This window comes from Hemicordylus capensis, chromosome 2 (genome assembly GCF_027244095.1).
Source record: "Hemicordylus capensis ecotype Gifberg chromosome 2, rHemCap1.1.pri, whole genome shotgun sequence".
NCBI classification, from domain to species: Eukaryota; Metazoa; Chordata; class Lepidosauria; order Squamata; family Cordylidae; genus Hemicordylus; species Hemicordylus capensis.
The window spans coordinates 389420612-389434350 of record NC_069658.1 but is presented as its reverse complement, the minus strand read 5'-3'; the positions used below and the strand labels follow the sequence as shown (position 1 = coordinate 389434350).

The window sequence follows — 13739 nt, the reverse complement described above, 5'->3', positions numbered from 1 at the left end:
TGCATGGAAGAGTGACAGAAAATAATAGAGCAGGCACTTGCACAATTAATGTAATGAGAGTAATTAATTTGAAAATAATACCCAAGGGTTAAGGATTTTTGAGGGGGGGGGAAGAAAAGAAATAAAAGCAAAAGCAGAGCTTTAGTGCCCCACAGGAATTAACATTATTCTGGCTTTGATTGTTGCATTCATGTGATAATATTCACTGAAGCACATCTCCTGTGGCAGAAGCTCTTGTACCCCCTTCTCCCATCTTCTACAATAGATCTGGATGATGCCATTCAAAAGCCAACATTTGTTCACAAGGTACGTCAGGGCTGACCCAATGATTAGTTTGGCTTTTTTGCAATCACAAAAAGAAGATGCAAGTCCCTGTCCCGGTGCGTGGGGGTATTCTTATAATCACAACAGCTGGCTCAGAGAAACAATAAAACATGTGATGCTAGACAAACAGCTGCATGGAGTGCTGCCCAGATTCAAGGGGGGAGGGGGCTGTGAATCAAGCCTGTGCATAGAGATGCTGCGAAACTTTCCTCCAGTGCTTATGGGATAATCAGTCCTCAAAACCCACCTCTCCTATATAGATTTCAGCTTAACCCCTCAGTTTCTTCTCATCCCCAAGTGAAATGAATGCTGTGTGCAGATCCCAGTGTCTACATTGTCTCTCTCACTCTCCACCCCGGTGCTATTGGTTCCCTCTTACCTCTTCCTTCTTACCCCCTTCCTATCCCCTCACTGTGGAAGTGTTTGTAAGTTCCTTGGAGCAGGGGTTTGTTTTGTTTGCTTGCTTGTTTTTGTGAAAAGGGCTACCTGATGGTGCTGTCTAAATAATAATGGTCAACATGTGTGGGCAGTTCTGAACCATCCACAGCTCTGGAAGCGCCTGGGAAAAACAACTGCTGGCAGTCTTGCAAATGCAAGTGCACTCTTATACACAAATACTTAAGCTGGTGTGATTGTCATTCGGTGGTGCTTTTTACTTTGGAAAGAATTACTCTTGTGCAAGACCCACCATGGGGTTTTCCTTTGGCGGGGAGGGATCCTTTCAACAGTGCATGCCATTCAGAACTGCCCATGTTTCATTGTGCAACATGTCAGCCACTAAATATTAATTCATAAGATCCATTCATTTTAATTTATTTAACAAAATTACACCCTGACTCTTAGGACAAATCCTGCCAGAGTGGCTAACAACAATAAAATAAAATAATAAACAGATAAAATTGCAGTAAACACAGTGCCATCTAACCATCTCTTTTGTACAACTTTCCCATTACAACACAAAGAAAACTATCAATTTAAATTCTTATACATTCTCATATAAACAGTACCTTTTGTCCCATATTATGACTTCATTATATTCATTCATTCACTTCAATATATAAAGTTTTGCCTGATCCCCTTCAAAATAAGAACATAACAGTAATTTATAGACCTTAGGTAACATATGCTTTCTATCCTTGACCATAACCAATTTTTAAGCTCTGTACAGTCCCTGAGATTAAAGCCTTCTGATTTCTTCTTCCTGAAGTATTGTCATATCTGTAAATACTCAAATCATAAAATATAATCTATATTGCATCTATGATTACGTTCTTCATATGTCCAAAAATGTTCTTCTATAAATGTCTTTATCAAGACACCATAGGTCCCCCCTCCTCCCGGCCCGGTTTTTAAATATATTTCTATTTACTTCCTTACTAAAATCCAAGCCATACATAATCACAGAAATAGGTGACCTGAATAGTCATACTTAACTGAAATAGTCCACACATGTACTTATAGCAAGAAACATAGGAAGTTGCCTTATACCAAGTCAGACCATTGGTCCATCTAGCTCAGTATTTTCTACACAGCCCTATCTTGGAGATGCCAGGGATGGAACTTGGAACCTTCCTAGAGCCATCCCCTGAGGGGAATATCCCATCCCTTGAGGGGAATATCTCATAGCTCTCTCACATGTAGCCTCCCAATCAAATGCAAACTAGGGCAGACCCTGCTTAGCAAAGGGAATAATTCATATTTGTTACCACAAGACCAGTTCTTTCCCCTCCCAAGAATCCTTTTGTCTTGATTAATGAGCCACATTCTTGTAAAGTGTGTCGCTCATGTTGAATAATGGTCTTGACTGGCTCTGAGCAACCTGGACGCTCCTAAGGTTACCTTTGATTAGGCATGGGCTGACATTTTTAATCACAATGCATCGACATGGCAGCCTTGCAACACTAAGTTAAAGGCAACATAGTTGTCACTGTCTTGAAGTATGCTATTCATGCACAGTACCCCCACATGGAACCACCTTAAGTGGTACAGGGGGGAAAATGCTTAACTAACAAACAGAAGACTGCTGGTTCAAATCCCCGTGGGTATGTTTCCCACACTATGGGAAACACCTGTATCGGGCAGCAGTGATATAGGAAGATGCTGAAAGGCATCATCTCACAATGCACGGGGTAAACCCTCCTGTACTCTACCAAAGAAAACCACAGGGCATTGTGGGTGCCAGGAGTCAAAATTGACTTGACGGCACACTTTACCTTTACCCCCAAATGGTGTTTGAACAGCAACAATGACAAAAGTGCCTTGAGCATTATCATAATATTAATTAACAATATGAGCACTCCAACAGAACCAATTGGCTTTCACTTTTTATCCAGACTGAGAGAAACTTCTGAAATTCATCTGGATATAATGGATCATATCCAAATGGAGACGATCTTAACCCAGGTCAGTGAGCCCATTCTCATCACACAAGCTGGCTGGGTAGGAGAGAGTTAACCCAGGCAGCTGGGAGCAAAGGCCTCCAGTTCCAGCAGCTCATGTAGTCTGAGCCACTAGGAGGCCTCCTGGCCCAGCTGCTGCAGGCCCCGGAAGCCCAGACCTTTTTTACTTGGATAAAAAGTGAGACTGGAGAGAAAAGGAGCTGTCCTGCCTCGTTTTTTGGTTGTCTGAAGCACCGTGCTGGCAAAAATGGCTGCTAGGAGCGGTGGTCATAGAGTGCTGTGGAAAGCATGGCCAGCCCGGAAGAGGAGCACTGCTGCACTGCTACAGGCTGCCTTTCTGCTCCTCACACAGTGCATGGTGGGATATGGGAGGACGTCATCCACCCGACCCCACTTTGGGAGTCTACCATTGCACCAGATGTGTGTGCATTCAAGTGGCAGAGTCCCAAAGATGCTCTGGTCATCTGTAGGAAGGTAGGTAAGAGCCTGTCTTCCTCCCAGCCCATCCCACCTTGGTCATGAGAATCACCTTAGTAACTTAGAAGAAATATAAATGTAAATTAATTCAAACTGAAAATATCTCAGCTTGTCACTCGGACAATGGTTTTCCCCATCACACTCTATGGATACAAAAGCAGGACTTTGAAGAAGCAAGATAGAAAAAGTATTGATGCTTTTGCATTTTGCTGCTGGAGAAAACTTTTGAGGATACCATGGTCAGCAAGCAAAACAAATAAATGGATCATAGAACAAATCAATCTAAAATTTTCACTCGAGGCGCAAATGACCAGGCTCAAACTATCATACTTTGGACACATCATGCGCACACCCAGCTTCCATAATGCTGGGAAAAGTTGAAGGAAAGAGAAGAAAAGGACAACCAGCAGCAAGGTGGATGGACTCGATTACGACAGCAATGGATGCACCACTGAGAGACCTTAAAGGCCAAGCTGAAGACAGATCATCCTGGAGAGAATCTACCTGTGTGGTTGCTAAGAGTCAACACCTACTTGAAGGGACTTAATCACTTATTGATGGCACTTGATGGCACTTAATTGAGTACAGAATGCAATCAATCAATCAATCAATCAATCAATGCTCAGTTTGTATATTTGTAAGTAAACCAAATGTTACAGACACCATAAGCCTGCATGATCTCTCCTCCAGAGGAAGCCAAACCCAGAGCATCCCTGGAACTTTTCACTAGTCCAGAAGTGGGGAGTGAGCACAACTATGTTTGAAGGGGTTAGATGTACTGAAACTTTAAAATGTCTGTTGCTCCAAATTTAAGGTGCATTGTAAAATAACAAGCAAAACTGCAATCCTCTACTTTCCCATTGTATTGACAGTAGCTTTGCAGCTTTTACTATGATCTGGTTTGTGTCATTAACCCCCACAAGATCCATTTTACAGTTGGGAAGATAATGGTTTGCTCACTGACAGTCATTGTGTTTAGATCTGAATTCCTTAGAATTAGACCTGAAATCTATTCTTCGTAGGTGTAGACATGTCACGGCATCTAAATATCCTTCCCAAGGCCTTCATTGCAACCCTACCAAGTGCTAGTCTGCAGTGTATTTCTTGACTGCTGGATCCTTTACTGTTGATGGTCGATCCTAAAGGCAGAAGCTAGAATTAGACCTGAAATCTATTCTTCGTAGGTGTAGACATGTCACGGCATCTAAATATCCTTCCCAAGGCCTTCATTGCAACCCTACCAAGTGCTAGTCTGCAGTGTATTTCTTGACTGCTGGATCCTTTACTGTTGATAGTCGATCCTAAAGGTAGAAGCTAGAATTAGACCTGAAATCTATTCTTCGTAGGTGTAGACATGTCACGGCATCTAAATATCCTTCCCAAGGCCTTCATTGCAACCCTACCAAGTGCTAGTCTGCAGTGTATTTCTTGACTGCTGGATCCTTTACTGTTGATGGTCGATCCTAAAGGCAGAAGCTAGAATTAGACCTGAAATCTATTCTTCGTAGGTGTAGACATGTCACGGCATCTAAATATCCTTCCCAAGGCCTTCATTGCAACCCTACCAAGTGCTAGTCTGCAGTGTATTTCTTGACTGCTGGATCCTTTACTGTTGATAGTCGATCCTAAAGGTAGAAGCTAGAATTAGACCTGAAATCTATTCTTCGTAGGTGTAGACATGTCACGGCATCTAAATATCCTTCCCAAGGCCTTCATTGCAACCCTACCAAGTGCTAGTCTGCAGTGTATTTCTTGACTGCTGGATCCTTTACTGTTGATGGTCGATCCTAAAGGCAGAAGCTATCCACCAGTTCAATGCTACTTGGAGGGGCATTAGTTGAGCATTAGGTAGCATCAAAATAGCAAAGCACTCCTGAAATCAGCCCCAGGTTTCATCAGATCTCCAAAGAGGAAACCCTGCACACACTAAATGCTCTCTGTCCAACTTCTCCATACCAGTGACTCCCAGAAATTTTCTGTGTTGTTCCTTCCCTCTCTTTCATTCTTTTTCAGGCTTCTACATCACCCCTCACATCAGCTGGAAGTGCGGCACATGCTGTTTTACAAGACTCAGATTGCTTCCCCCATCAGGATACTTTAGGACCATTAATTCTCCCATTCAGAGACATCAGCTGGTTTCCTGAACTGATAGTCAGTGATCTGCCTAATAAAGGGATGGCCAAGTAGCCATAACCTAATTGGTAACACAACTCCCCTCTCCCCTCTTTCTGCAAGATAAATCAATAAACTGGCTAACAAAGAGAAGAAATAAAAAACAGGCAAGGTGGACTAAACACAGATTACAAAACAATTTTACCACATTTTAAGATTAATTATTCCCTGCTTTTCAGGTTCTCTTCAGACCATCAGAATTTAACAACACAAAAGCAAAGTTCTCATATGCATTACAGTCCTTCAGGCTTCTCAGCAGCTTTCTTGCTACTCATCATATCCTCAACCTCATTTCCTGTCTCAGTCCTTCTACTCAGACCATTCCTAAGATAATGAGTTTAACTGTTGCAGAGAAATTACTCATCCTTTTTACGTAATTGAACAGGAATCCAACTAACTGAGAAACAAGAGTTTGATGTTTACTTACTCACAAAGGCTAAGAAAACAATAAACAGGCTAACAGTCTCTTACGCAGGGAGACGGAGAACCTCTCAGTTTGAATTTAAGTCAGCAAGTTAAGCACACAAATGAAACACTTGGGGTGTTTGTGCTTGTGGACACCCATGACTGTTGCCACCGAGGGGCTGTGCAATTTGACAGGCTGGCCTGTCTGAGATGGGACGTGTTGGCATCCCTGTAGCCTGGCAACTCCATAGCTGCACTGCTGACAGGAGGGGCATGGCCTTTCCCACAAGTGACTGCCAGCGAAAAGTGCCAGCAAAAGCATGAAGCAGCCATGTCCTTGGGCAGGTCTGCACTGCCTCCTTTATGATTGGAGTTTTCTAAATGGGTGCTTAACTGTGGTTATGGGTGAGTCTGCCTTCGGATGTAACATTTGGGTGCAAAACCGCAGTTGGTGGCGAAGCTTAGAAAAAACCTTCGGTTCCAATTGGAGTTTGCCGTGGCAAATTGGAGTTAACCAGACCCTTAGCTGCAGTTTTGCATGTTCGGGCGTACTACAGTTACAAACTCTGGTAGCTTTAACTGCACTTAAAGTGTATGTGTGAACCAGGCCTGGGAATCACAGAGCTTTCCCCTCTTTTTGTATGTGCCACTCCAGTTCACTCCACAGCCATTTCCTGGCTTTTCTGCCACACTCATAAAGCAGACCTTTGCTTGATAGCAGCTCATTACCCATGAACAGGCAGTCTCATTCCAAAATGAGAGAATAATGTCAGGCCACTGTAGCAGGAGTATCTCACTTCCTCTGTGGGCCAACTAATACTGAGTATATTGCATTGTATATTGTGTATGTATATGTACATATATGTATGTAAGGCTACCTGTCTCTTACCCATTGATTTCCTTATCAGTTTGGCCTTTCATCTTCTTCTTCCTCTCTCCTGTCAGGGGCCCAGTTCCTGTATCTGGGGGTCTTGGCAAGATAAGGGTGCCTGCAGTACTATATCTATGTACATGAATACAGGCTGGTCTTTTTCTCTGTGTGTTTTGTACCCCTATGAAAGAATGTGGTCTTATGGGTTGTACACTGAACTTAAAATCGTGGGGGGGGGGTGTTCTTTCTTTTTCCTTTTCGTTGTTTTTTTTAAAGTAGAGATTGCATGTACATACAATAAGGGAGCTAAATAATTTCCAGTGCTGAAATTTACAGCAAAGGAGAGTGATTAATCTGGCAGAAAGCATGGATTTACAACACAGCTAAACAACGGGTGGCTAGTAAAAACAGATGTGGTGGCTTGATCTAACAATATTGACTTCATATATTTTGGCAATTTACATGTTAACAATGTAACTTAATAACTTCTGTGTGATTAAGTGGTCTTTGTTTTAGCCTCTTAAATTTTGCACAACTGTGGAAATGTAGTTGATTTTTTAATTTATTTTTTAGAAACTGCTTAAAAATGAACAGCAATATTATACCTAGAAAGTGTTTTACAGACAGTTTCAGCCTCACTCCCAATGAATTCTACTGAAGGGGGACTAGTTTGTTTTTTGTCCCACAAGAAACAGAGCTTATTATTAGCTAATTAGCAGCATTTAAATTGTCCAATAACACAGAAGTGGAAATCCCTAAGCTCCCTAGCAATTTCACATTGGATCCAGAAAGTATGAGATGTGCAAAAACCAACCCAACAACCCAAAAGGCAAAAGGCCTATAGAACAAAATCATTTTTGTAGTATATGGGTTGCATTTCTCCCATATACAGTCCCATATCAATTTCTAGAACTTTTATACATAGGAATAAGGAAAAAAGCAACAGAAAGAGCTCATGTCAGAAAAAGATGGGGGAAATTACAGCAGTGTCAGATTTAATTTGCAATTGTATTGTTATTGTTTGAAATTTAGGAGATGAAGGGAGGGTTCTTGGCCATAGGGTTCTCCCATTGTAGTTGTGTGTTTTTAAAAAAGCAAACGTTTTATATTGTTTCATCATGCAACCAAATTCCCTAGGTGGCCGGATGTTCCAGAGGTATTCTTATTGTAGGGTTAATTTTCTTGCAAAGACAGAAGGCACTAAAGACTTGTTTCTATAAAATCCTCTGAACTGCAAATATACAAGTAGAGTTGATGAGGCAGTGCTGGTAGAATAGTAGCAATACATCCTTGCAGGTCTCTAATGTTGCTTCTTGCCAAGCAGTTCCAAAACTTAAAATTGCTTATCTTTTTCTGGTCATATTCAACACCTGCTCCCTAGAATCAAAGCTCAAAGCTTTTAGCTTCCACCCAAGTAGGTAGAAGTGACAGCTCCCACTGGTCTTGATTGCCAGTTCATTTGCATAAATTGTTAGTGGCCAGACCATGTCAAAGCTAAAAAGAGACTCTGAATAGCTGGACAGCATGGTTCACACTCTTTGTATTGAAGCAAAAATTATATATAATCATACCTTATAATGGTGGATGTAAAAAAGTTAAATTAAAAAGAATGATCTCTCTCTCTCCCCTCCCATCAAATATATCTGAAAGTAAAGATGCAAGTGTAATCAACTTGGAGAATGGAGGGAAAGTACTGAGTCTGGCTGAGAGCTGTAGCAAGAGTAGGTGTATGTCCTATGGAGAATAATGATATGGGCGCTTTCGAGTCTAGCTGCTCAACAGCAGCAAAATGCCTCAGTTCAGGCAAGTCGTATTGAAAACGTAAACAGCAGGGGGAGCAGTCTCGTAGCAATTAATAACTCGAAAAAACTGCAACTTCCTTACGCCGGATATAGGGCATCCTAGTTCTATATCGCAGCAATTAAATTTGAGATAAGGCATTGGCAATGTGAACGGCACCCTGCTGTCCGCGTAGGGACTGTGGTGTCACAACGCAGGAAGTGTGAAAGCACACTTCCGAGATCCAATGTGACCCCATTGCACGGTTTAATCTGGAAAGCGCCATGGTCAGCAAGTTTGTTCTTGGTTACTGTGGGTACTTCCAAGCACTGATGATGCTTTTGAATATCATGATGATGATTGTCGGATGCTTCTCTCCCCCTTCACTAACTGCACAGCAGTCCAGGACCACTGCAGACCCAGTGCTGGCTGGGCCAATGGTACAGATGCTTGGGGTGCCTTTGGAAAACAAGTATCTGGTTTTTCCAAAGACGTGTCCTAACTCCCAGCTGCATGCTGTCGCATAAAGTTGCGGGGCAGATCTAGACAGAATCTCTGCAAAAGTTGGACTCCAGCCCTGTATTGCTGAAATAATGGGAATGCAAGGGGGGGGAGTCACTTGGAGGGCAGGGTTACTTGGAGGGCAGCCCCCGATTCCCACTGCCCCAACCGGCTCCGTGACAGAGCTGGTGGGCGGCCGATCCGGCCGCCAAGGGGTAGCCTGGGGATGGTCTTCTAAGCCCACTCTCCCTGCAGAGCCTGGTAAGGCTCTCCACAGTGCTCATGTGGAGAGCCTCAAGGTGTAAGAAAATAAGAACAGCCCTGCTGGATCAGGTCAGTGCATCCTGTTTCACACAGTGGCCCACCAGATGCCTCTGGTAAGTCCCACAGGCAAGAGCTGAGGTCATGCCTCCTCTCCTGCTGCTGCTCCACTGCAAATGGTATTTAGGGGCATCTTGCCTCTGAGGCTGGAGGTGGCCTATAGCCCTCAGACTAGCAGCCATTGATAGTCTTGTCCTCCATGTTAGTGGGTGCAAAGGGAGGTAGGGGTGTGTCTGAACCGGTCTGGAGGCCATTCTAAAGAATGGCCGAACTGCCGGACCGGTTCGGCCCTGGCTGGTCCGGGTCCGGGTGGGGGGTATTTCTTTAAGGGCAGGAGGGCTTGCTTACCCCTCCCGCCTCTTTGCCCCCGCCAGAGGCCGTATTTTACAGAATAACGGGGCGCTGGAAACCAGCCGTCCCCACCGCTGCCCCTCCCCCGCCGCGAGCAGATTAAGCCCAAAACTACTGCTACCACTGCCACCGCCATCGCCCACCAGCCCTCCCTCCCTCCCAGCCGCCTGCCCGCCCGAGTCCTCACCCGATGATGCCGTTGAAAACAAAGAGAGGAGCTACCGAACAGAGCTCCTCTCTCTATGAAGTCCTGCCGGCTACTGAAGCTTTGCGCGCGCGCCTGCGCGCACCACAAAGGACGCCGATCGCCGGAGGCCCGGTCTACTCGGCAGGAAAAGGCCTGGTAGACCGGGCCTCCGATCGCCGGAGGCCCGGTCTACCAGGCCTTTTCCCGGTGGGTAGACCGGGCCTCCAGCGATCGGAGGCCCGGTCTACCCGGCCTTTTCCTGGCAGGTAGACCGGGCCTCCGGCGATCGGTGTCCTTTGTGGTGCGCGCAGGCGTGCGTGCAAAGCTTCAGTAGCCGGCAGGACTTCATAGAGAAAGGAGCTCTGTTCGGTATCATCGGGTGAGGACCCGGGCGGGCGGGCGGCTGGGAGGGAGGGAGGGCTGGTGGGCCGCAGCGGCGGCAGCAGTGGTACCAGTAGTTTTGGGCTTAATCTGCTCGTGGCTGGGGGGGGGCGGCGGGGAGGGCAGCTGGTTTCCAGCGCCCCGTTATTCTGTAAAATACGGCCTCTGGCGGGGGCAAAGAGGCGGGAGGGGTAAGCAAGCCCTCCCCGCCCTAAAAGGAAGGCCCCCCTTCGGTGCCAGTCCGGACTGCTCCGGACCGTGCACATCCCTAAAGGGAGGAATATTTCTCTGACTGATCATGTGTATAGTTGTCATGAGGTATTTTAAAAAGTAACTATGACCAAGACCAATACTCTTTAAATATGCCTCTTTTTGGGGGGGTTACCATTTAATCTCAAATATATCCGAATGGGACTTTGAACTTTGCAGGGAATTTCTCTCCATTCTCTGGGAATTCTGAAATGGCACCCCGTACTTAAGAATAGGTGGCGAGCAATGCAGATCAATCCCTACATCCAATTAGGCTCTCTCAGGTAAGAGGGATGAGAAAGACGTCACGTCAGCCACCACCGGCTACTGCCAATGGAAACAAAACGGAGCTCACTAGACCGATGGCCTGACTCGGCCAAGGGGGGCGGGGGCTCCTATATGGTCACAAGATTGACTGCAGAAAGCAAATCCCTCCTGGGGAGACACTGAAGCACGGCAGCGGCCTCAACACAACTAGCTGGTTGTGTTTGGAGTGGTTCATACCAACATAGCTGCAGCTGGCAGAGTAAAGAAAATCTCCTGTGCAGGAGGAGAGGAACTGGGGGCCGTGTCGGGTACTTGATCTCACATTGTTTAATTGTTTGGCACACTGGGAAAGGAAAGCAAACCTTTCATTGGGAGGTGAGAGGGTCGGCACTACAAAGAGGCCTTTTCTTTCCCCTTAATTTAACACTAACACGGCTTTTTGTTGCGCATCGTCGTGGTGCCTTTTTTTTTTTTTTTTGTAATTAAAAAAAAAAAGAAGAGGAAGAAGAGGCACCTCCCCTCCTTCCTCCTGCATCGGTCATTAGCAAAAGTGACATTGATGCAGACAGGCAGCCTAAAAAGGCAGCTAACCGCTCCCTTGTCTGAGAGCCCCCGCCGCTTGTTTCCTTAGCAACGGCAGGCAGGGAAGAAGGAGGGGGGAACAGAACCTGTCAGATGGAAAATGTCAATTACAGCATATCGCTATAGACGAGGCGGGGGGAGGAGGGAGGTGGTGAAGCAAGCGAGGAGGAGGAGGGAGTGTAAAGCGGCGGGGAGGAAGGAGCAGCGCGCTGGCTTGCTGCGCGGCAGCGGCGGCGGAGATTTGGTGGGAGGAGGAGACGGTGGTGGGAACGGCAAAGCTGCAAAGGAGAGAAGCTGCGACGGAGCGAAAAGGGGACGCGGGGCGGCGGGCGGGGGCTGGCAGGAGGCGAGGGCTGGGCGGCAGCAACAACAGCTTCCTTTCCTGGCCAAACAGGCGTGCAATGATAATAGGCAGCAGCGAGCGGGCTGCGTGCCAGGCAGGCGGCTCCGCTCCCTGCAGCAAGGATGCCCGGGCACGACCATTGACCAGGCAGCAGGCCCCTCCGCCGCCGCCGCCATGCGTTGCGTCCCTGCGGCTGTCTGGCAGATTGGCTTGTGCGCCATGACTCAAAATGGCCTCCCGTGTTAAAGCCCCCTTGCTCCTTCTTCCCTGCCTCCTCCAGGGGTTGCCCTCTCCGCCCCCGCCCGCAGCCAGAATCCAGCGACTTCAAAGCACACGCTGGCCACGTGGGGGGGGGGCTACCATGGAGCAAATCTACCGCTGCTACTGCTGCTGCAGCCTGCCATGGACGATCCTTCTGTCCATGAAAGCAAACTCCGTCACAAATGAAAACAGAGGGATAAATGTAATTAGAGAGGGGGTGGGGGGCTGACACGGTCTTCCTATTGATTTCAGGTCCCCGCGGTACAAATCAGTAGTTCAATGTCCGGCTCAAAGAAAAATTGCCTTCCAAAGCGGTGGGGAAAGGGCTACAGACGCCCTGTTAATATTAATCACAACAAATCTTTCTCTCGCGGCACACATCACTCCTCCTCCCTTCCTTCCTTCCACTCCCCCACCCTCATGCGATGCTGAGCCTGAGACAAAGAAGGCGGCGGCGGCGGCCTCCTCGCTTGCTTCGCCACCTCATTCCTCCCCCCGCCTCGTCTATAGTGATATGCAGTATCGGCTAACGAAATCCTTGGTCAACGGAGGGCTGCCTGCATATGCTTGAGGGAGAAGGTGCAGAGAGGGCTTCTGTACCCCCGCATGTGGTGCCCCTCTTGATAACTGGTCCTACTCTAACAGCCTCTTTCTATCCAGCAGGCTCTGCTGCACGCTTGGCACAAAGTGGTACTGCATTTCTTTTCTTTTTCAGTTCAAGACTCCTAGAACAGGCTGGAAGGGAACTGGACGCGGATAGCCTATTTCTAGCTACTAGTACTGGCCCTGAGCGACACCATTTTTCAACAAAAAGTTCTCAAAGTGGTTTACACAGAAAGTGTATAAGATGATTCCCTGCCCCCCAAAGGGCTCACACTCTGAAAAGAAATATAAAGGCAAGACACCAGCAACAACAGCTGATCCTGGATAGGAGTAGTTGCTCTCCCCCTGCTAAAAATAAGAGACCCGCCACTTTAAAAGGTGCTGCTTTGCTCAATTAGCATTAGCAAGGGTTAGTGCCAGAAACACTTTGGGGACATGGACCCAATTTACTGACATGCACCCCAAGATGGCTCCAGAAAGTTAGCTTTGCCACTCCCTCATATCAATATGACTTGGGTATGCCCAGCCTGTATACAGTCACAGAGAGAAAAAACACAGGTGGAGCATAATTGATAAGTGTCAGGATCAGGAAGTGCCCATTTTGAATCTCATCTCCCTGTCCCTGCCATGAACCTGGTGGCATTAGGTAAACCACTCTCATGCTCACCCATGCATCTGCAATAATATTGACCGTATCACACAGGGTGGTTGTGAACTACAATATGAAAACACATGTGAGGCACTTGAGCACTCCAATGCCCCTACTCAGGTTTGTCATTTTCTGCACGAAAGTCGCATTGGTTCAAAAGATCTGTTCACATGTTATGTTCAATATGGTACAGGTACAGATATTCACATACGATTAGGTACAGCAGTAGACTTCCTATCTGCACTATTAATTTGAGAGAGTCTGTATGCAAGGCCACTTTTAAAATGAACACAGGTACACATGTACAAAAAAACATGTACATGTGTACACACATCTGAACAAAAGTATAGCATTATGTCCAAACAGAGCTATAGCAATAGCAAGAACAGACTATTAAGCAGTTTCCCATTCATCCCCAAATTTTCTTTCTGAGTTTTTTTAATTCTTCCATTTTCGCACAGTTGGAACATCAAAAAACATTTTCTTAAATGTAAAACAATAAACATATTTTTGTACTTTAGAGTTAATCTATCGATACTTCTAATAGTCCATAACTAGGTTCTAATCTAGTTCAAATAGTATGATCTCTCTTGAATTCTTTCATTACAAATAAAATG

At 46.1% G+C, this 13739-nt stretch overlaps 1 protein-coding gene across 8 annotated transcripts in view; it reads right to left on the bottom strand.

The window, feature by feature from the left end:
* Window positions 1-13739, bottom strand: part of TNRC6C (trinucleotide repeat containing adaptor 6C) — an 814117-nt gene that overhangs the window by 423066 nt on the left and 377312 nt on the right. The window lies entirely within an intron of this gene.